The following is a 22,947-nucleotide window of genomic DNA, read 5'->3' as shown; positions in this document are numbered from 1 at the left end:
AGGGTAGGAAATCAGAGAAGGCAATGGCAACCCACTCCAGTACTCTTGCCTGGAAAATCCCATGGACAGAGGAGCCTGGTAGACTGCAGTCCATGGGGTCGTGAAGAGTCAGACACGACTGAGTGACTTCACTTTCACGCATTGGAGAAGGAAATGGCAACCCACTCCAGTATTCTTGCCTGGAGAATCCTAGGGACAGCAGAGCCTGGTGGGCTGCCATCTATGGAGTCGCACAGAGTCGGACACGACATAAGTGACTTAGCAGCAGCAGCAGCAGGGTAGGAAATAAGTTTCCACTTTTCACATATTTGAAAGTGGTTGAGCTTTTCAAATGAGAAAAATCATGGTTCCAATCTTAGCTCCATCACTTACTAGGTGTGTGACCTCAACTGAGTCACTTAACTTCCCAGAGCCTCAGTTTCCTCATCTGTAAAAGGGCAACAATGATAATAATGGCAGGGTTATTGTGAGAATAAATAACAAAAATGTTTACGAAGGTCACTAGCATACTGCTGGCATATGATCCTGTCTCAATAAATAATAGCTGTTCTTCTTCTTTTGCTCCTGATAAACAACACTCATCTGCCAACTGCAGATGAGTCAGATGCTGACTTGCCCAGTTGTCTATTCCTCAGGAAGGGCCCATTATTTCTTCTGCTGCTGTTATGGGAACTTAAAGCAGTAACTTTAATTAAGAACACCCCACAACTATATAGCATTTTGAACTTTTTAAAGCATCTTTCACACTCATTGCCTCCTAGCATTGAAGACTCAGGGTATTGGAACTGAAGGGGTGCCTAGAGATCACCTCACCCAACATCCTCCTTGTTCAGGGAATGATTGATTGTTCAGTGAGTGCCGAAGGTCATACAATACATGGGGTGGCACCATCACCATTAAAATCTGGTTGCTGCTTTTGTGCTTATACTATCAAGCAGTTTTAACTTGGCTTAGGGAAAATTGACACTAGAGGCTCAGGTCAAGCCAGGGTGTGGCTACCGCCGACTCACCCATGAACATTCTCTGAACTAGACAGATTAAGGCTATTTTACAACATGGAACTGGGAACCACCAGATTTGTCAATGCCAAGATTCCCTTTTTATAAGTGACGATGTGCATGTTCCCCTTTCCTGAAGGCAGATGAAAAGCCTCCAGGCTGAACTCAATCCCAGTTTGGAAGAGTGTAATCAGGGTCATGGTCCATGAGCTGGCCTGAGAACTAAGCTCACGGAGAATCAGTTTTCACTAAGAGCACAGCATGGGGCTGGACAGGGTGTCTTAAGGTTCTCCTAGTCCTGAGAAAGTAAACATGGAACAATCTTTGATTCAATGGGCTCTTCTACAGGTTTTAAAAAGACTCTTTAATCATTTGGAAGGATATGAGAGATAATGTCAAGGAGAAAAAACGCAAGTTATGGAACAGGGTGTAGTTTAGTATCTGAGACTGACTAGGGATGGTGCCTGCATCAAGGCCCTGGGTGTTCTCCAGGCAGAGTTCAATGTTCATGTCCATGACAGGCACCAGGCACCCCAAAGGGAGGAGGAAAGGCCTTAGCACAATCACCAAAAGTCACATCAAGCTGTGAGAGCTCTCAGTCTGGTCTGGACCTTGGCAACCAACTACACACATCTGGAAGGGTCAAAGTTCCTGAATACAAGCTCTATGAAGCTTTCATACTCTTGATATAAGAGATACTCTTCTATTCCTGATAAACAGTGAACTTGTTACAGTCTGTTGTGAAGATCAAGGTCAATGGCATTCAAATTTTTTCTTCTGGCTACAGAATTTTCACTCTAATGGAAAATGTCCTCGGTTGCCCAGAATAATACACACAAAGCACAGTTGCCCTGATTAAAGAGTTTCACCCTGGTGAGTGGTCCACTCAGCCCACTGCCCCTCACCTTGACTCCAGAACACACACAGGGATCCCTGTAGCATAAACTTGAATCATTATTCAAGTGAGTCCCTGGGAGTTGCTGATGACATATGAGCAGAGCAGAAACACAATAAGTTTTCCATGGGAGAAGGATTATTTGGGTTCCAAAGACAGCTCTAAGGAGGTTGCTATAGAGCCAGGTGCTCCAGTTAGGAAGATACTACAATGGTGCAGGTGACAAACGATGGGCGTTCAAAGAAGGGGCAGTCAAGATGCCAAGAACAAACATATGAGAGATGGTTGAGAGATAGACTTGGGAGGAACTGGTCATTGTTGAAACTGAGGAAGATGAAAGAAGAATCTTGGATGACTCAGATTTCTCATTTAGTGGAGCCAGAATATATAAAAGGTCACATTCAGTTTTGGACATGTTGAGTGGAATTTCTAGGCAGAGACAGCCCATAGCCACTTTTATAAACAGATCTAGGGCTCAGGAGAGAGATCTGTGGTGAAGGGACACATCTGCGAGTTATAAAATGTAGGTGATAGCTGAAGTTGCAGGCATGGATAATATTTCCAAGAAAAAATGTGAAGGAGTAGGAAAAGAAGGGCTTCCCAGTGGCGCTAGTGGTAAACGATCCTCCTAAGATGAAGAAGACCTAAGAGACGTGGATTCGATCCCTGTGTTGGAAAGATCCCCTGGGGGAGAGCATGGTAACCCACTCCAGTATTCTTGCCTGGAGAATCCCATGGACAGAGGAACCTGGTGGGCTACAGTCCATAGAGTCACAAAGAGTCAGACACGACTGAAGTGACTTAGCATGCAAGCACACAGTAGGAAAACAGAAAGAGCTTCCTGGGAACACTGATGTTTTGGGTTTGGGAAAAGAGAGCGAAGCTCCAAGAGCAGCCACAGAAGTAGGAGGTGAATCAAGAAAGAACAGTGTCATGGAATCCACTGGAGAATAAATTTTCAGGAAGGCAGGCAGTAAAAATTAATGATTCAGAAACACCAAGTAAGTCAAAAGACTGAGAAATGTTCATTAGATTTGTCAGTTGGGAAATCACTGGTGTCCACAACAAAAGATGTTTCAGGGGAGTGATGAGGACAGAAACCAGATTCCACTGTGGAAATAAATGGAAGCAGAGGGGATGGCACAGGCTGAGGAGATTCACTGTTCAAGAAATATAGATCAATGGAATAAAATAGAAAGCCCAGAGATAAATCCACGCACATATGGACACCTTATCTTTGACAAAGGAGGCAAGAATATACAATGGATTAAAGACAATCTCTTTAACAAGTGGTGCTGGGAAATCTGGTCAACCACTTGTAAAAGAATGAAACTAGACCACTTTCTAACACCATACACAAAAATAAACTCAAAATGGATTTAAGATCTAAACGTAAGACCAGAAACTATAAAACTCCTAGAGGAGAACATAGGCAAAACACTCTCTGACATACATCACAGCAGGATCCTCTATGACCCACCTCCCAGAATATTGGAAATAAAACCAAAAATAAAAAAATGGGGCCTAATTAACCTTAAAAGCTTCTGCATATCAAAGGAAACCATTAGCAAGGTGAAAAGACAGCCTTCAGAATGGGAGAAAATAATAGCAAATGAAGCAACTGACAAACAACTAATCTCAAAAATATACAAGCAACTCCTACAGCTCAACTTCAGAAAAATAAACGACCCAATCAAAAAATGGGCCAAAGAACTAAATAGACATTTCTCCAAAGAAGACATACAGATGGCTAACAAACACATGAAAAGATGCTCAACATCACTCATTATCAGAGAAATGCAAATCAAAACCACTATGAGGTACCATTTCACGCCAGTCAGAATGGCTGCGATCCAAAAGTCTACAAGTAATAAATGCTGGAGAGGGTGTGGAGAAAAGGGAACCCTCTTACACTGTTGGTGGGAATGCAAACTAGTACAGCCACTATGGAGAACAGTGTGGAGATTCCTTAAAAAACTGGAAATAGAACTGCCTTATGATCCAGCAATCCCACTGCTGGGCATACACACTGAGGAAACCAGAAGGGAAAGAGACACGTGTACCCCAATGTTCATCGCAGCACTGTGTATAATAGCCAGGACATGGAAGCAACCTAGATGTCCATCAGCAGATGAATGGATAAGAAAGCAGTGGTACATATACACAATGGAGTATTACTCAGCCATTAAAAAGAATACATTTGAATCAGTTCTAATGAGGTGGATGAAACTGGAGCCTATTATACAGAGTGAAGTAAGCCAGAAGGAAAAACATAAATACAGTATACTAACGCATATATATGGAATTTAGAAAGATGGTAACAATAACCCGGTGTACGAGACAGCAAAAGAGACACTGATGTATAGAACAGTCTTATGGACTCTGTGGGAGAGGGAGAGGGTGGGAAGATTTGGGAGAATGACATTGAAACATGTAAAATATCATGTAAGAAACGAGTTGCCAGTCCAGGTTCGATGCACGATACTGGATGCTTGGGGCTAGTGCACTGGGACGACCCAGAGGGATGGTATGGGGAGGGAGGAGGGAGGAGGGTTCAGGATGGGGAACACATGTATACCTGTGGCGGATTCATTTTGATATTTGGCAAAACTAATACAATTATGTAAAGTTTAAAAATAAAATAAAATTTAAAAAAAAGAAAGATAATTCAATAATAAAAAAAAAGAAGAAGCTTGGCTATGAAGGGGAGAAGAGACATAGGGCAGGGCTAGAGAAGAAGGATATGGGATTGACAAAGTCTTGAAAGATAAAACATTGCAAATATTCTGAAGGGAGCCCATGGTAAGAAACATGTTGAAGAGCCTCAAAATAGAGGAAAGTTTTGGTAGAGGTGGATGAGACAACTGAATAAAAGTGGAGAAGAAGAAGAGGGAAACAGAGGATGAGATGGTTGGATGGCATCACTGACTCAGTGGAACTCCAGGAGATAGTGAAGGACAGCGAAGCCTGGCATGCTACAGTCCATGGGGTGGGAAAGAGTCGGACACAACTGAGTGACTGAACAACAAGAGATGCATCTAGGCAGCAAGACAGGAATTTGAGGCCATGGAAGCCTCTTATTTTCTCTATGGAATGGAAAATGAAGCTGCCTTCTAAGAGAGACATGGACAGGTGTGGGGTTGGAAGCTGGGTGAGGGTAATTTACCCATCAAGAGGAATGCGAGATGTAGCTTACTAGGGTCACACTTTGTCAGATTACCCAGTAGTTTTAGGGAACAACTGAGATTGGTTTCCTGCCCAGGTGCAGAAGTAAAGGATAAGAGCCTGTCACTTGATTAATCTGGTGGTTCATTAGAATCACTGACAGAGCTTAAAAAGACCAACTTAGGGGCCCCATTCTAGGCCAATGAAATCAGGCATCAGCACGTTTTAAAGCATCCCAAGTGATTCTCATGTGCAGCCAGGACCAAGATCCACTGGAATGATCTATGGTTTGGGCTTTGCTGAACTACCAACCAGACCAGAAAGTTAACACATGACAATTGCTAAAAAAGTTGCACTATGGGGTTTAGGAGGGAGAGGAAAAGAAGAGAAGCCAGAAGGACTAATAACCAGGAAGAACTCAGTAGAGTCAAGAGATGAGAGATTTAGCTAAGGTGCAAGAGAAAGCATAATTAGAACGAAGTGGGGGTGTAGAATCTTTAACTTACCTGATAGGTCAGTTGGTGAAGAACCTGCCTGCAAAGCATGAGACCCCAGTTCGATTCCTGGGTCAGGAAGATCTGCTGGAGAAGGGATAGGCTACCCACTCCAGTATTCCTGGGCTTCCCATGTGGCTCAGCTGGTAAAGAATCCACCTGCAATGTGGGAAGCCTGGGTTTGATCCTTGGGTTGGAAAGATCCCCTGGAGAAGGAAAAGGCTACCCACTCCAGTATTCGGCCTGGAGAATTCCATGGACTGTATAGTCCTTGGCCTCACAAAGAGTCAGACAGGTCTGAGCAAAAACGCTTTGCTCTCATACTACTTGAGTTTAAGATTTCAGAGGCAATGAAAAAATACATGAGCTGGCAATAGGGACACATGATCAAAGTGGAGTAGAGATGAAGGTGAGTGGAGATGAGTGAAATCAAGTAAACTTCAAATGTAAGTCAGACTCTATTCCATTCTCCAGCCAGAACCCTCCCTTCCAAAGGCTCACTGTCTCAATTCAGAGTAAAAGCCAGAGTCTGTACAAGTTCACACAAGGCCTAAGAAGACCTTGTCTTCTACTCTCCCTCAGGAACTCAGCTTCAGACATATCGGCCCCTTCCCAGCCAGGTACGCTCCTGCATTAAGACATCTGCACTCTCGGTTCTCTCTGCCTGTAATGCTCTCCCACAAGATATTTACATGGAAGCTCCCTCACTTCCTCCAGGTCTTTGCCCAAATATCATCTGCTCAATGAAGGCTACCCTTGTTGAAATTCCTTCTCTCACATATAAAAGTGATTCTTCTCTCTCATCATTTCCTACCTTGTTTCCCTGCTTCATTCTTTTCCATCTGTTTATCACCAACTGACATTCTGTGCATGATTATTTGTTTGCTGATGGGTTAACTCTCTCCCCTACTCCTGTCCTCCTGATGGTAAGGTTCTTGTGGGCAGGAGTTTTTGTCCATTTGTTCATTGCTATAGCCTTCACATCACACCTCTGACAGTGCCCAGTATATCACAACACTCCATAAATATTCATCAAAGGCACAAGCCATGAGTCCAAGGTGCTGGATGGATTGTACACTGGGGCACTAAATTCTTCCAGGATAAAAGCAGGGCTCATGTTTGAGAGGAAAGTAATAAACCAGGCATTAAAAGTCCAGGAAAAGTGTGGGTGAAAGAGGAGGAAGAGTTGACAAAAAGAAGAGTGGGTAGTATAAGCAGCACATGCCTCAAAGGAGCATTTATTTAATTTTATTTCATTTTTAAAACAATCTATCTTTTAGACTGTGATGACTTACAGGGCTGGGATGGGGGGTGGGTGGGACAGATGCACAAATGGGGTGGGGTGGATAAATGTATATTTATAGCTGATTTGGGGCTTCCTGGGTGGCTCAGGGGAAAGCATCCACCTGCCAATGCAGGAGACACAAGAGACACGGGTTCGATCCCTGGGTTAGGAAGATCCTCTGGAGAAGGAAATGGGAACCCACGCCAGTATTCTTGCCCAGGAAATCCCATGGATAGAGGAGCCTGGTGGCTACAGTCCATGGGGTCCAAAAAAGTCGGACATGACTGAGCAACTGAGCACACATGCAGGCATAGCTGGCTCACACTGTTGTGCAGCAGAAACCAACACAACATTGTAAAGCAATTATCCTCCAATTAAAAATAAAAAATAATAAAAAATCTTTTTAAAACTATAAACAATACATTTAGTTGTTATTGAATTCTATTATCTGTTGGCTTGTTTTCTTTTCTTTTTTTTTTTTTTAAGATGGACAAAAAAGGCCTGAAAACAGTGTCAGAGAATAAGAGCATGTGGACATCACCCCTCAGCAATGTGGTATGTGCAGCCCCATAGAATAAGCAGCTGCAAGAGAATGGATATGTCCTCTAAGGCAAGCAGGTGTCAGGAGTTTGTAAATCTGGCTGCACATCAGCATCACCTGGGGTGTGGCTCTTTAAAAAGTAGAAGTGCCCAGGCCTCACTTCAGGCCGGTTGAATCAGAATCTCCCCAGGGAGGGAGTCCAGGCTTCAGTCCTTGTTAAAAAGCTTCCCAGGTGACGCTAATGTGTAGCCAGCACTGTGATGCTCGGAGGTGGATGACACAGCAAGAGGGAAGAGCCAGGGGACTTAGTCGATGTGCAACCTGAGTCTCAAAGGACACAGACAAAATCATGGGCGGCACGATGGGGGTGAGGAAAAGAAAGTACAAACATGCATGGGGATGAAAAGCCCCAGGAGAGTGGGAAGGGGCTTACATTTATGACGGTGGCAGAGGATCACATGAATGGAGAGTCTTTAAAAGGTCTCAAAATTCGGAGTTGACTCCTTTTAGAAGAAAATCACTGGGTGAAGCTGTCCCAGGCTTGAAACAAGCTGGGGAGGTGTTGATTACCACCTAGACCAGTTCCAGATTTGGGGAATTCAGATGATACAGTCAGGTCCAAGGTGGATAGAAGGTGGGGATGTGATAATAGCTTGCAAGTTTCTCCTGGTGGCTTTGGAAAATAGGAAGTGAAGTGGACCCCTAGATGTTCATTGTTATAGGCTGTGTGTTCTGCAAATGATGACCAGGTCAGTCTTGGGTCTCCATCAGGAGAGGCTGAAGGCAGGGCAAGTGGGAGCAGTGATGTTGGACCTGCTTAGAGTTAACCCCATGGACAGTTGGAGGAAGGTGGTTTCCATTCTGTCTGGACTACAGGGGGTGGATGCAAAGCAGGTTTTGGTTAGGTAGGAAGCTGGGCTGACTAGACCAGAATCAGGTCTCGGGAGGCAGGGAGCTGCTGGGTACCCTTAATCCCACTGAGATGCTAAATTCATACCCATCCCCCTCCAATACCCTTGGTCGGGTATTACCAGAGTAGGTAGCCTCTCCATTCTCCAGGGGATCTTCCCAAACCAGGGATCAAACCTGGCTTGCATTTGTAGCTTTTGCATTGTAGGCAGATTTTTTGCCATCTGCGTCATGAGGGAAGCCCATTAGAGTACAGGGCAAGGCCCGGCTCAGTTCCTCATTGGAAAGCAACCTTAGCAGTCTGTGGGGACCAGCCAGGGTGCTGCCTCTGCAGACTAACCCACCACCTAGCAACCCCTTAAGGCCTTCGCTAAAATGGACCTGTGTGTACGCATGCATCTCAGTGGAGTCTGACTCTTTGCAAACCCAGGAACTGTAGCCTGCCAGGCTCTTCTGTCCATGGGATTTTCCAGGCAAGAATACTGGAGTGGGTCGTCATTTCCTTCTCCAGGGGATCTTCACAACCCAGGGATCAAACCCCTGTCTCGTGCATTGGCAGGCAGATTCTTTACTACTGAGCCACCAGGGAAGCCCAGTCAGTTCCCAGGTACAGCTACAAAGTTATGGATTCTGACCTCCTGACCCTTCCCATTCTGGTGGTCAGGACTGTTATGTCTCTTTTTCTGTCAATCATCTGGGTGCCCATGCATGTCTACATCTGTGTGTGTAGCTCCTGGGGCTCCTGAGGATGACTCTGGACCTCCTCCAAGAAGGGAGCAGGGATGGGCCAGGTTGTCCCCAAGGAGCTAGCTGTACACACTTTCAGTTCCAGGGCTGATCTCTGAAGCCAGGACATCTCAACGTGTGATCCAGGGATTACCTGCACCACCATTCCCTGGGATGCTTGTAAAAATGCAGATTCCTGAACTCCTACCTCAGAACTATAGGATCAGACAACTCCCTGGAGAACTGCAAGAATCACATAAACACTGCATAGGGCACCTCCTTATTTTATCTTGTCTAGATGCTGCAACCCCGCTATATTTTGTCTATTCTGTGATGGACTCTAAGGTCCACAGCATGCTACCATAGTACGTGCTTACCCATGGCCATGAAAACCCACACCTGCCTGAGCAACTGAGGCCCTTAGGTCACTTCTCGTCTTCCGCTCTGCCCATCCTGAGCTAGCCTGCACATTCCCATGAAGCCACACTTCTGTGAACGCAGAGGCTTCACTGCATGGATGAAGGATGATCTGAGGACCAAGGTTAGATGTGCCCTGTGCATCATGCTGACACAGCAGCAATTGTTCAAAAGGGGATTAATGATTAAATGCAGTTCAAAGTCTATCCAGGCACATATCTTTTTCTTTTTTAAAGAAAAGTTTGATCCATTCATGTCTGATGCCTTAGTGAGAAGAGTAAAATAGAAAAATAAACAAGTTCCTTCCCTTAATTGATCAGTCTTCAACACATGATGTCTTGGGTGCTTTGGGGAATACAGACATGATGAAGACAAAGTCAGTGTCCTCAAAGAGTTTAAAACCTACCTAGGGAGACAACGGGGCTTCCCAATGGCTCAGTGGTAAGGAATCTGCCTGGAATGCAAGAGATTCAGGTTTGAACCCTGGATCAGGCAGATCCTCTGGAGGAGGGCATGGCAACCCACTGCATTATTCTTCAGAGAATCCCATGAACAGAGAAGCCTGGTGGGCTACAGTCCACGGGGTCACAAAGAGTTGGAAACGACTGAAGCGACTGAGCATGCAGGGACAGAGAGACAACAAATACTCTCATGTTAGTTATCATCAAAACAAGGTAGTGCAGTATATATGCTACATAACCGTTAGAGACCGAATGTGGCACGGGAGAGCTAAAGTCTGAATTGGCTTCAGGCTACATCCCCATGTCCGTTAGTGGTACTGCCATCTTCCTCACTCAAGTCAGACACATGGAAGTCCCCCTTGATTGCTCCCTCCCCTTGTCAGCATATCCAGTCCACCAGCAAGTCCTTTTGGCTCTAGCTGTAATATGTATCTTAAACCTGCTCACTTCTCTCCATGGCCACTGCCACCCCTTAGTCCAAGCCACCAGAATCTCTCTTCCTGAACTAGTGTCCCAGCCACCTAATCTTGGCCTTCTTTCCCTTCAGACCTCTCTACAGGCCAAGTTTGTGTAGCAGCCAGAGGACTATTTTAAACGTATGAATTAATCATTTTGATCCCTGATTTAAACACATCCATGGCTTCCCAATGCACTCGACATAAAGAGGGAACTCATTACCATGGCCTGCAAGCCCCCACGTGGTCTCCAGTCTCACTGAGCACCCCTTTCTCCATGGTTCACTAACTCTTTGAGTCAGTTGAATATGGCCAGCACCCACCTCAAGTGTCTGCCCACGTTGGTCCCTCAGTCTGGAATATTCTTTGCTATTATTTATTCATCTTTCCAATCTCAGCTTAGATGTCACTTCCCCCAGAAAGACCTTTCTTCATTCCCTCCCATCTAAATTGTCTCCCTTGTAACCATCTCTCATAACCACCCTTCCTTCTCCCTTACAGCACTTATCACAACTTACACATTTGACTCTTGAACAACATGGGTCAGAGTGATGTGGGTTCACTTACATGTGGATATTTTCTGATGTGGGGGGACTTCCCAGGTGGCTCAGCAGTAATGCAAGAGACAAGGGTTCAATCCCTGAGTCAGGAAGATCCCCTGGAGAAGCAAATGACAACCCACCCCAGTATTCTTGCCTGGAAAATTCTGTGGCCAGAGGAGCCTGGCAGGCTACAGTCCATGCGGTCGCAAAGAGTCAGATATGACTGAGTGACTGAGCACAAATACCACAGTACAACGTGATCAGTGGTTGAATCCATGGGTGGGAATTGCAGATAGGTTGGGATCACATATATGGAGGGCTGACTATAAGTTATACACATTTTTTCAGTGACACAGAGGTTGATGCTCCAAACCTCATATTGTTTGAGGTTCAACTCTAATTATATATGTCTCTGTTGGTTTGCTTAATGTCTGTTTCCTGCACTAAATTGTGAGCTTGATGAAGGCAGAGTATATGTCTGTTTAGTTTATAATCACATTCTAAGTGCCAAGCACAGCACCTAGTATATAACAGATGCTCAATGGGTCCTTGGGATGAAAGAAGGAGCAAAGAAGTGAGATGTTCTCAGAAGGATTTTTGGAGAAGAACCAGTAGGAGAGCACCATGAACGGAGGCATGGCAATGGATATTTATGTGCAAGATGTATTCTGGGGATGAGGGTAGCCTGGTGTAGCTGGAGTATGGGGTCTGTGTTAAGTAAATACTATTGGAAATGTGTGTCATAGTCAATTATCTAATATAATGTGTGTGTGCTGTCATGTCTGACTCTTTATGACCCCATGAACTGTAGCCCAGCAGGATCCTCTGTTCATGGGAATCTCCAGGCAAGAATATGTGGGTTGCCATTTCCTCCTTCAGGGGATCTTCCCTACCCAGGGGTCAAACCCACGCCTCCTGTGTCTCCTGCATTACAGGCAGATTCTTAACCACTGAGCCACCTGGGAAGCCCATGTAATAGAAAGTCTGAAACTTCGGGCTAAGAAGTGTGATCTTTACTTGGTCATGTTCACCACAGGGCTACCCTAGCCTGATCCCAGCTAGTATCCAAGCAACCCCAGGGTGGGTCAGATGCAAAAATCCTCCTGTGCTGCAAGCGGTTAGAGATGGTATGGCTCCCATATCTCCAGCCATGGCCAGGGGCCCAGCAGGATTCAGAATGTGCAACATCTGCTGTGTCCAAGTCAATCAATTGAACATTGCTGTACCAATGTCTGCTGTACAAGTGGAAAAGTGGAAGGGGTGGCATAGAAGGGCTTCTTGGCCAAGTATTGGGTTGGCCAAAAAGTTTGCTGGATTTTTCCATAAGATGTTATGGAAAAGCCCAAAAGAACTTTTTGGCTAACCCTAACACATCAAAAAGTCCCCTTGGGTCATGTAACCCCTTCTGAATATTTTATAGGTGTCCAAGATCCCATCTGGACCCTTAACACTCCAGGCTAACCAACATCTCTAGTAGTACTAATACCGCCTCCTACCTGAAATGGTTATTAGGAGGATGGAATACGAAAGTACATATGAAGTACTTAGCATAGTGCCTCACACACAGGAAGCACTCAATAATGTTAGTTATTCCTACTGTTATTAACAGCTTCAACAGCAGCAACAATAATATTGACCAGTTCAGGAAAGAAATAAATAAGGGCTGAATAAGGCAAAGTCACTGAGGAATCTGATGAGGACAGCATATGCCTGAAATGGGCAGTCACTGTGGGGTCCCTGAGGTGCAGATAAATGTATAGAGAAAGGCTTCAAGGCTGGTGCCCAGCCAGTGGTGGGCAGGGCAGGTTGCTTGGTCACCAGGCTGAGGTAGGCCATGCCCTGGGAGGTAGCCCCCCTCAAGGCAGGCCCTGTCACCAGGGTTCAATTCCCAGCTCTATTGATCTGGTAGGAACTGTCACTATGGCAGCATCTGCTTGCCTTCCTTGACGTGGGAGGAGACGCAGGGCCCTCTGGCCTGTTGTCTTGGAGGAAGGCCAGAAGGGAATACGTGCCTGGTGGGGCTGCCAAAGGAGGAAAGGGAGGGGCAGCTAACAAAACTTGGTGCTGCCTTGGGCCAGGTTCCTATGGGAGCTGATAAGCAAGGTCTGCCTTGTCCTCATTTTTGTCACTTTGTGAACCATTTGGGGTCCTAGGAATCAATCAGATGCTGTCCAGAAGCATCCCAGGTGACACAGCCTGGGTGCAGGGTTTTTGCAGGAAGCTCTCAGGAGGTCTCCAGGCAGAAAGGCTGTCTCCTCTGCTCACCCTCAACAACAGGCATCAGAAACCTCTGCTGGGGTGGGAGTTAGGTTCAGAGGTGGCCCAGACATGGAGAAGCCAGGGGCCAAAGAGCCTACAGGGCCACTAAGTTGGCAACTGACAATACTTTCTTGAGCACTTCTACGGGCCAAGCAGTGTGCTGAGAACCTTGCAAGAATGAGCTTGTTTATTCCTCAAAAAACCCTATGAGGTGACTACTGTGAGTGTTCCCATTATACAGGTGAAGAAACTTAAGTTTAAGGAGGCTAAGCGAGTTACCCAAAGTTGCTGGACTAGGATTCAGGTGCTCATCATCATAAAAGAAATAGCTGCTCTTTACTGAGCACTAACTATGGGGCAGACCCTTGCTATGTATTATCTCTTTGGTTCCTTACTATTGCTCTATGACATAGGTGTAATTATTACTCTTTCCGTTGTACAGAGCTAAGGCAATTAGGTGGTTAAGAAACTTTCCAAGATCGCATAGTTAGTAGGAGACAGAACAGGAATTTGAACTTAAGCAAATGATTCCAACTCTCAGCCCTTGAACCTTCTACTACTTCTCTCTCTCTCTTTTTTCCAAAACAGCTCTTTTACCAGGGAAAACCTGAAGACAACTACAATCATCTATCTTGGACCATTTGCTTTCAATGATCTGCTTGCTCTAATATCCCCATGAAAACTGGAGAGTCGGGATCATTACAGATGGGAGAACTGAGGCCTAGGGAGACCAAGTGACTTGTCAGGCATTAGACATGGAGCAAGTGACTGAGGCCTTAAGAGACCCTTAGGCCCACTGACTCCCATGACTGAACATGACAATAAAAAGGACAAACCCTGCAGAAAAGAGGTAGGAGTCTTCGTCTGGCATCTCCAACTCAAAAGAGATTTTAGAGAAATTATAGCCAGTGTAAGATCTTTCCAGGAAGGAGCTAAGAAAAAGAAAAAAAATGTTTTTCTGTAGTAATGTTAAGTCAATCCATGCACTCCAGTCAAAGTGAAAACTTGGTCTCCTTCAAATGGGGTCTTAGGTTATGGCTCCAAGACAGACTTGCTCCCATGGGAATATTCTGGAAATCTCTGGGCATGGATTTGTTGTACCCATGAGTTTGAGTCACATCAACACGAATTCAATGAGTCTGTATTGGTGGATGCCAAATATTCCTTGCCTCGTGTTGCAAGTTTGATAATGAGAATCAGACAAGAAGGACTTGGGTGAGCTGGAAACCCAAGAATCCAAGCCAACAAGAATGTTGTTTAGCCTACTCTGGGCCCCTTTCCTGGCTCTCTCCCCTTTTGCAGTCCCCTTTTAGCTGAGAGCATCCAGGAAGTCATTCCCTACCTCTGCTCTTGGCACTAGCTTCCGGAAGGGAGTGGGAGGAAGAAAATACCAAGTATGTTTCACATCCCCAGGGTCTATGAAACTAACAATAGTCACAGGGGTCTCAGGAATGTACTTCTCAATGCCATAGTTGCAGTTTTACTCAGTTTTCAGTTCTCAAGAATCAAAACCAGGTTCCCAGGCCCACCCCTACAATGATACTTAATAACCCTGGCAACATTATTCTGCCATTAAAACCAACTCCCCCTTCTTTCTTGGTGTTTAAAGTTACTGAGGCTCTTCAGGGCTCAGACTCTTCACACCCAAGAAAATCTGTTGCTGCATAGATTGGCCTCCAGTACAACCCAGCCTGATACACACCACAAGGTAGGAGGTAGATACTGTACGCATGCGCGCATGTTAAGTTGTATTCAACTCTTTGTTACCCCATGGACTGTAGCCCGCCAGGATCCTCTGTCCATGAGATTTCCCAGGCAGGAATACTGGAGTGGGTTGCAATTTCCTCTTCCAGGGGATCTTCCAGACCCAGGGATTGAACCCGCATCTCCTGTGTCTCCTGCATTGCAGGCGGATTTCTTACTGTTTGAGCCATCATGGAAACCCGATATACTCCATGGGGAATCCTTAATAGCAGAATACTCTGTGTAATCATGCAGGCCCCAGGACCAGACAGATAGATCCACTTTGCTATTCACCAGCTGACTGAACTTGTACAAGTCCCTTAGTGGCTCTGTGCCTCAGTTTCCTCCTCTGGGATATGGGAATACTAAGAGTGCCTATCTGATGGAGCTGTGGAAGAGATTCAGTGAGATAATGCATGCCAGGACAGTGGCACAGCACCTGGCACTCGGCTTAGTAAATAATGGCTATAGGCAAAGAGGAAGACTTGCTGTCTCGGAAACTTTGCCTTGAAGAAGCATTTCTCTGGCTCCAATTTCCCCTGTTTTGAAGTGAAGGGCTGAAGGCTGAGACCCGAGGAAAGAAATGGAGCAAAGGGGTGTGTACATTTGTATTTTTTGGTCCCTCTGTGCAGGTGGTGGAATCATAGGTCCCCAACCAGGGACTGAACCCAGTCTGGCAGTGAGAGTGCTGAGTCCTAACTACTGGACCGCCTGGGAAATCCCCAAAGGCGTGTATCTGGATGCTGACCCCTTTCCTTTCGGCACTTAGAGAACAGGACAATATTGAGAGAGGGCCTACGGTTGAAGGAAATGAAATCAGTAATGTGATGAAGTGAGGGGTGATGGGTGGGGAGAAGCTGTTTAAAGAAGGGTGGGGTGGTGGGAGATGAGGGCCTAAAAACTCAGAGGTTGAAATCCCATGAAACAAGAGAACCCACAGCAACACCATGAGCTGAATGAAGGAAAGAGAAAGAAAAGTTTACAAAGTCAAAGAAGGGATAGAAGAAGGAAGCTTCAAAAGGGATTCACAGGAGAGCTTGGGCAGAAAGGTCTGAATTCTGGGAACCGCTTTGGTCTTTCTCAGAAATGCCTTGACCAAAGATTTTGTGCCAAAGGGCCTGAAATATGCTCATTATTGAATAAATGGTCAGTTTGTTCACTCAGACTTGCTCTTATTAAAAAGAACAGTGTGCTCTCCACTCACCTCTGCAGAAACTAGCCCCAGGGAACAAGGTCGCAAACCAGCCTCCCCAAATGAGGTCTCATATCACAGGTTTCTAAGCCAGAGACACCCGGACTTTCCCACTTTGGAAAATGGGTTTCATTCCCTCAGGCTGGAAAACTCAGTTCTTGCCTCCAGAAAGTTACCACAGGAAGGAGTTACAGCCATCTCTGAATCGTCGAAGGAGCTGGTCAACAAATAGTTTAGCTGGGTCCACTCTTGGAGTTTCCGATTCAACTGGTTGAGGTGGGGACTCCAACATATTTTTTAATGTGCCCCCAAATGATTTTGGACTTCCCTGGTGGCTCAGATGGTAAAGTGTCTGCCTACAATGCGGGAAACCCAGGTTCAATCCCTGGGTCAGAAAGATCTCCTGGAGAAGGAAATGGTAACCCACTCCGGTATTTTTGCCTGGAAAATCCCATGGACCGAGAAGCCTGGTAGGCTACAGGCCATGGGGTCGCAAAGAGTCGGACACAACTGAGCGACTTCACTCTCACTTTCACTTTCAAATGATTTTGTCACTAAGCAGGTTTTGACTTTGGAGACAAGTATGCTTTGCTTAGATGAAGGGGACTACAATATAATCTATTCGTAACAAAGACTGAGGAATCTGAGGCTCAGAGACATTGAACACTTGTTCAAGGTCACACAGCTAATTAGAACGAAACCAGAACTGGGATTCAGGTCTCTGCCTCTCAATTTCCTGTAAGCTGCACTAACTGACTGACTTTGCTTCTTAATAAGATTGTCCTTTCAAGTTTAAGTATGGGAACAGTAGATATCCCCTCCAGGTTCTAATGAGTTAAACAGCAATGCTACCTTTGGGGAATAATCCTTAGAAAACAAAACATGACAATCCCCAGTTCTATGAAAAGCATCAAGCAGAGTTTTAAAAAGAAAAGAAAATATAGCTCTTTCCATTATGACCACCCATAAGGAGAAATTCATCACATGATTTATGTGTAGAGACCATATTTGTGGCTATAATGTTTCAGTTATAAATTATTCAGCATTGGAGAGTTCCCTGGTGGTCCAGTGGTTAGGACTAGGTGCTTTCACTGCTGTGGCCCTCGGTTCAATCCCTAGTCAGGGACCTAAGACTGTGTATGCCATGTAGCACAGCCAAAATAAGTAAGTAAACAGACAAATAATTCAGCATCAAAGAAGGGACACCCTAGCTTTAAGATGAGTGTGTGTGTGTGTGTGTGTGTGTGTGTGTTCAGTCATGTCCAACTCTTTTGTGACCCCATGAACTGTAGTCTGCCAGGCTCCTCTGTCCATGGGATTTTGCAGGCAATAATAATGGAGTGGGTTACCATTTCCTACTCCAGGGGATCTTCCTGACCCAGGGATCGAACCTGCATCTCTTGTGTCTCCTATGTTGGCCGGCGGGTTCTTTACCAATTGAGCCACCAGGGAAGTTCCAGGACATCCATTAATTTAACAGCCAAAGCCATTTTTTTTTTCAAAGCAGCAAAGAGCAATAATTACTGGCCATCAGTTTGAAGCCTTTAAAAGAAAAAACCCATTTATATTAGATAGGATCTAAAGTCATTTTCCAAATACCAAGATTTTGAGGTAAATGGGAAACCACAAATAATAACTGGCTATAGTTCAAATGCAGACTTCCCTGGTGGCTCAGAAGGTAAAAGTGTCTGCCTACAATGTGGGAGACCCAGGTTCGATCCCTGGGTCAGGAAGATCCCTTGGAGGAGGGCATGGCAACCCACTCCAGTATTCTTGCCTGGAGAATCCCAGGGACAGGAGAGCCTGGTGGGCTGCCGTCTACGGGGTCACACAGAGTCAGACATGACTGAAGTGACTTAGCAGCAGCATCCATCCCTAGAGGAGAAAAGTGGCCAGATTTTTAACTAGCATGTGTTGGAGGTATGTCAGGAGACTTTTCCAGCACATCCAACTCTCAGAGCATTTCTCCTTTCCAGATGTGTCTTCTCCATCTGTAAAATGGGTACCAACTATCACTGCTCTTTCATAGCCCACAGCATGCTCAACCACTCCCAAAGGATTTAAAGGTTGCTACTGCTGCTCTCACTCTTCAGACTAAAGACAGTTCTTAAGCCACACAAATGACTGCTCTGATATCCACCTTCTCCTAATCCTACGTGTGGCCTAAAGCAAACACCGAAATTCCCTTGACCATACCTGGATGTTGGCAGCAAAGAGATGCAAGATGATGAAGCAAGCCCAGGCAGAGTGACAAGAAAAGCTACACCTGTACCTGTTTGTCACTATTCCCTTTGCAGAGGGTGACATCACTGTTTATTTCTATTAGAATAACTCCTCATGGGAGGGCCTCAAACTTGTCCTCTTTGCAGGAAGGCAAGTCGGAGAGAAGCCGACTCCTACTCAGTGCTCAGCCTCTGGAAAACTCTGGAACCAACCTAGCTGACCTCTGAGTTCAGGGACGATGCAGCAGTAGCTTTGTTCCAAGTGTCTTACAACATACACCTCTAAAGTTCCTTTGCCATTGTCTGCTGCTGCAGCGGCCACCAGCAGAAATGACCCTAAATAGCCATTCACTTCACAGTGAATTTAGAGGGACTTGATGCTGGAAAATGCTTTTGACACAGTTCTAGTTGGAGATGAACTAAAAACATGTTTGCTTAAATAATTGAAGGTGAAATGTGTATTACGTGTGTTTCACATGCAGTTAGGGATTTCTGCCCCAGCCTTTGGTGATGCCAATTATGAGTTCCTGCCTAGCACTTGATTTAAGATGCAAAACCTGAATTATCAGAAGATCTCAAGAGGAGGAATAAAGTATACTTTGATATACTGCAGTTGGAGTACAAATTGGTTTAAAAAAAAACACTTTAGAAAGCACTTTAGCTATATATATATATATATATATAATTGAACAAACCCAATCCCAGGAATTTATCTTAAGGAAATAGTGAGCCAAATGCATATAATAGAGTCCACAGACGTTCATGATGGCATTGTTGAAGTGCTCATAAAGGAACAGAGTGGCAATGATTATTTTTTAAAATCATAAACATCTCTGTGTGATGAAAGACACTAAAATCAAAGTCAAGATAAATAGTAGACTAGTTACTGTATTTGCAATATAGATCACAGTTAAATTATTACTACTCAAAATATAGAGAGATTCTGGTTATCACAATGAGAAAGAACAACCCAGTAGAAAAATAGGCAAAGGATATGAAATGCCAATGCAGAAGAAGAAATGCAGATGTGCCATACACATACTTCAGCCTCACTAGCACTCAAAAAAATACACAAAGGAAAAGGAGACTTTTTTCCAGCAATCACTTTGTCAAAGACTGAAAGGATCAACCAACCTAACTGAAATGGGTGAGGAAGAGCATGGAGAAATGGCCATTTTGGGGGGAGAAGGTAAGTCACCATCAAGTTCCTGGAGGCAAATGAGCAGGCTCTCTAAAAAATAAAAGAGATGTGCAAACTAAACTCTTTGAACCAATAAGGTCACTACTGTGAATCTGTGTGTGTGTTCAGCCACTCAGTCAAGTCCCACTTTTTTGTGATCCAACGGACTGTATCCCGCTGGGCTCCTCTGTCCATGGAACTTTCCAGGCAAGAATACTGGAATGGGTTGCCATTTCCTCCTTTGGTGGAATCTTCCCAACCCAGGGACTGAACCTGTGTCTCCTAAGTCTCCTGCATTGGTGGGCAGATTCTTTATCACTGAGCCACCTGGAAAGTCCACTGTGAATTTACACTACAAAAATTCTGGCCACAGTATGGAGAGACATATGTAGAAGGAAGTAGGCTGCACCACTATTTAATAATTTGTAAAACTTTGAAACAATGTAAAAATTCACCAATAAAGCTTGGATTAAAAAAAAAATTAGGTCACAACTGGATGACAGAATACTATGCAACTGCTAAAAAGAATGAACTAGCTAGATGTATACTGGCAGGCAAAGACCTCCAGACACAGTGTCCAGTGAAGTGCACACTATAGAGCAGTATATGGTGTCTTGGTCACATCTTTTATGACTATTTTAGGCACATGAATACATATATGAATATTCATAGAAACACACACTTAACTATACATACCAAACTGTGAACATAGTGGGTAATCAGTGGTGGAGAGGCCAGGAACATTCTACTTCATATTCCTATTTTTACAAGCCATAAGCATGTATTATTTTGATCATAAAAATGCTTTCTTTAAAGAAGGAGTGAGGCAAGCTGTACTACTCCCCCACAATGTCCAGCTCCCACTCCAAACCTCTAAAAATGTCCCCTTCAAGGACATGGTGTTCCAGAATCTAAGACAATTTCTAATTCCCAAAGACATGAGCTTTTGCTGTTTAGAAGTTGAACTAGGACGAGAAAGTCTGGAAAGAGGTAGAAGCGTTGTTGCATTTTTTCAGAAGAGCTTGTTTCATGTAGTGGTGACATTATGGACATCCTTTCTAGAACGATCTCCCTCTCCCATTCTTCCAAGTCTCCCACCTTTCTTTATGCCATGCCTCCTTTTCTCCTTATCTCTTTCATAATGTTGGGAGAAAGGGAAATGGCTAGCTCATTTCAGTTCCTTTTTTGTTTTTCCTTCAACTCCAGGATTCAATCCCATTCTTTCATCCTAAAGAAATTTCACTCTAACCTCTATACCACCCCAGTCTATTTGGCACAAGGCTCATCCCAGTACTTCCAATTTCCCCTTAAATAAGACTGACAATTCCAGCTCTTGGAGTCTTCAGAATTTAGGGAGCATCTACATGTGATCCTAGGCTGTGTACCAACACCAACAGCCAGCAGACCAGGAGCTACAAACCTAGATGACGCTGGCATTACATGCCTGTGGTAGCGGATGTGGGCCCTTCCCTGGGGAGTGCATCAGTAGTTTTCATCAGGCTTTCAAGGAGGTCCTTGGTCCATGCAATGTTAATAATGACCAAGGTAGAGGGACTGGGATGATTTAATCACCCACTGGGTATCTTGGCAGAACACCCAGGCCTTAGGTTTCCAGCTAGCTGCATGGCTTGGTGAATCAGACAACCATACGCTCAAAAGGAATGGAGATCCGGAGATACAAGGAAGCAGGCCTTTGAGGCCTCCCAGAGAAACCTGTTCCTCTGCTACAGCCCACACAACTCAGCCTTGGACATGACCTCCAAGTCCCACTGAATGAGCCAATCCACACTCAAATATACAAGACTATAGCTGGGCAGGCTCCTTTGTACATGGAATTCTCCAGGCAAGAACACTGGAGTGGGTAGCCAGTCTCTTCTCCAGGGGATCTTCCCAATCCAGGTATCGAACCCAGGTTTGCTGCATTGCAAGCAGATTCTTTACTGTCTAGTCACCAAGGAGGCCCCATACAAGAACACAGCTGGGTATGAAGCTGTGTAAAGAGCATAAGGAGGCAGCAGATCTGATTTTTAGCTTTTAGGAGGACTTCTGTTCTGACATATGGTAGCTGTGTGACCTTGGGTAGCTTACTGCACTTCTCTGGGCCTCATTTGCCTCATCCAAAGAGAACGTTTGAATCAGGTGAACTTCACGAGGCACTTGCAGCTCTACCGTGCTATGACTCGCCCCTCTCGGATAGGCATTTCCACCAAGCTCTCCAGGACAGAGAACGACTTCACTCTCACTTTCCAGCATCACATCTTAAAGTCACACAGTTTCCTCTTGTGGTTGAACCTAAATCCTTCCTACTGCGATGGAAGCTTGCCGCTTGCATGTGGGAAATTGCTGGTCCATGTACAGAGCACGGTAGACTGCTAACTCTAATGCCCTCACCTCAGTCTCTACCTCAAACCCAGTCTGCAATGATTATTTAGTGGTTAATCCTCAAGAACTCTATCCTTTCAAGGCAGCTTGTAAGGAAAAGAAGGAATTAACAAAGAGTCACGGGAATCAGGAAGGGTCAATGGTCATGAGAGTGGTTTTGCTTTTGCTTTAAATTTCCTTAAAGATGGCCATGACTTCCTACTGGCAAAAGGGACCCTGGAAACTGGTCAAGAAACCTCTCCTGCGAACAGGACTCTGGTCCAGATGGAGCACTGGGGCCACTGGAGAGGACCCCATAGCATTCAGCTTCCAAGATGGTCCTTTAGAACTGCTTCTGCAGGAGGATGAGTCTGAAGGATAAAAGCAATTTTCCAACTACATTTAATTCCCACCTCCAGGGCTCTCTGGTCAGCAGGGTGCATTCAGATTGATGGGATTTCCTTGAGGCTGCACTGATGATACCTCTGGACCAGGAAATTAAAGGCCGTGCTGAAAGTGTCAGGATGTGAAAGGAAGTAACCCCAGAGAACTGAGTCACGCAAGGTTGGATGAGGATATAGGTTTTTTGCAGTCAAAGCAGAGCAGAGAACTGAGGCAGACTGCCCAATAAGGCAGCAGAAAAACAGGACTAGAGCCCGAACTATTGAGATAATTGCCTTAATTCTTCACTTCCCTTTCATAATAACCTTGAGTTTATATAGAGCCTTTCTTCTAAGGAGCTCAAAATACTTGCAGGGATATTATCTTAGTTGTCATCACACCATCACAGTCAGTGAGAGCAATGATCATTATCAGCTTCATTTTACACATGGGGGAAGGAAAGCCTAGAGGGCTGAAGGGAGTCATCCAAGTTTACTCAGCAAGACAGTGACAGCCTCCAAACTCAGTGCAAAAATGCTCTTGCCTGGCATTGCCCAAAGAATGTTCTTCCCCACACCAGCTCCGCCAAATGCTTGCTGGAACACCAGGTTCTGTGGGCAAAGATATACACTAGCTTAGTGATGGCTTTTAGAAGCCCTGCAATAAACAAAACTGTTTCTGTTTAAGCAAGAATTTCTCAAAGTTAACTTAACCACAAAAC

At 44.9% G+C, this 22,947-nt stretch overlaps 1 protein-coding gene across 4 annotated transcripts in view; it reads right to left on the bottom strand.

Annotated features, from left to right (window-relative positions):
• PAK3 (p21 (RAC1) activated kinase 3) overlaps positions 1-22,947 on the bottom strand; it is a 291,829-nt gene that overhangs the window by 265,013 nt on the left and 3,869 nt on the right. Inside the window, exon 1 of one of the 4 annotated variants that reach the window (XM_061409485.1) lies at positions 5,565-18,935. The exons of the other annotated variants lie outside the window; for them this stretch is intronic. The gene's annotated coding sequence lies outside the window, so the exon portion shown is untranslated. Of the gene's footprint in view, positions 1-5,564; positions 18,936-22,947 lie in introns of those variants that run through there. 4 annotated transcript variants of the gene reach the window in all.

This window comes from Bos javanicus, chromosome X (genome assembly GCF_032452875.1).
Source record: "Bos javanicus breed banteng chromosome X, ARS-OSU_banteng_1.0, whole genome shotgun sequence".
Taxonomy (NCBI): domain Eukaryota; kingdom Metazoa; phylum Chordata; class Mammalia; order Artiodactyla; family Bovidae; genus Bos; species Bos javanicus.
This window is presented reverse-complemented; position numbering and strand designations above follow the sequence as displayed.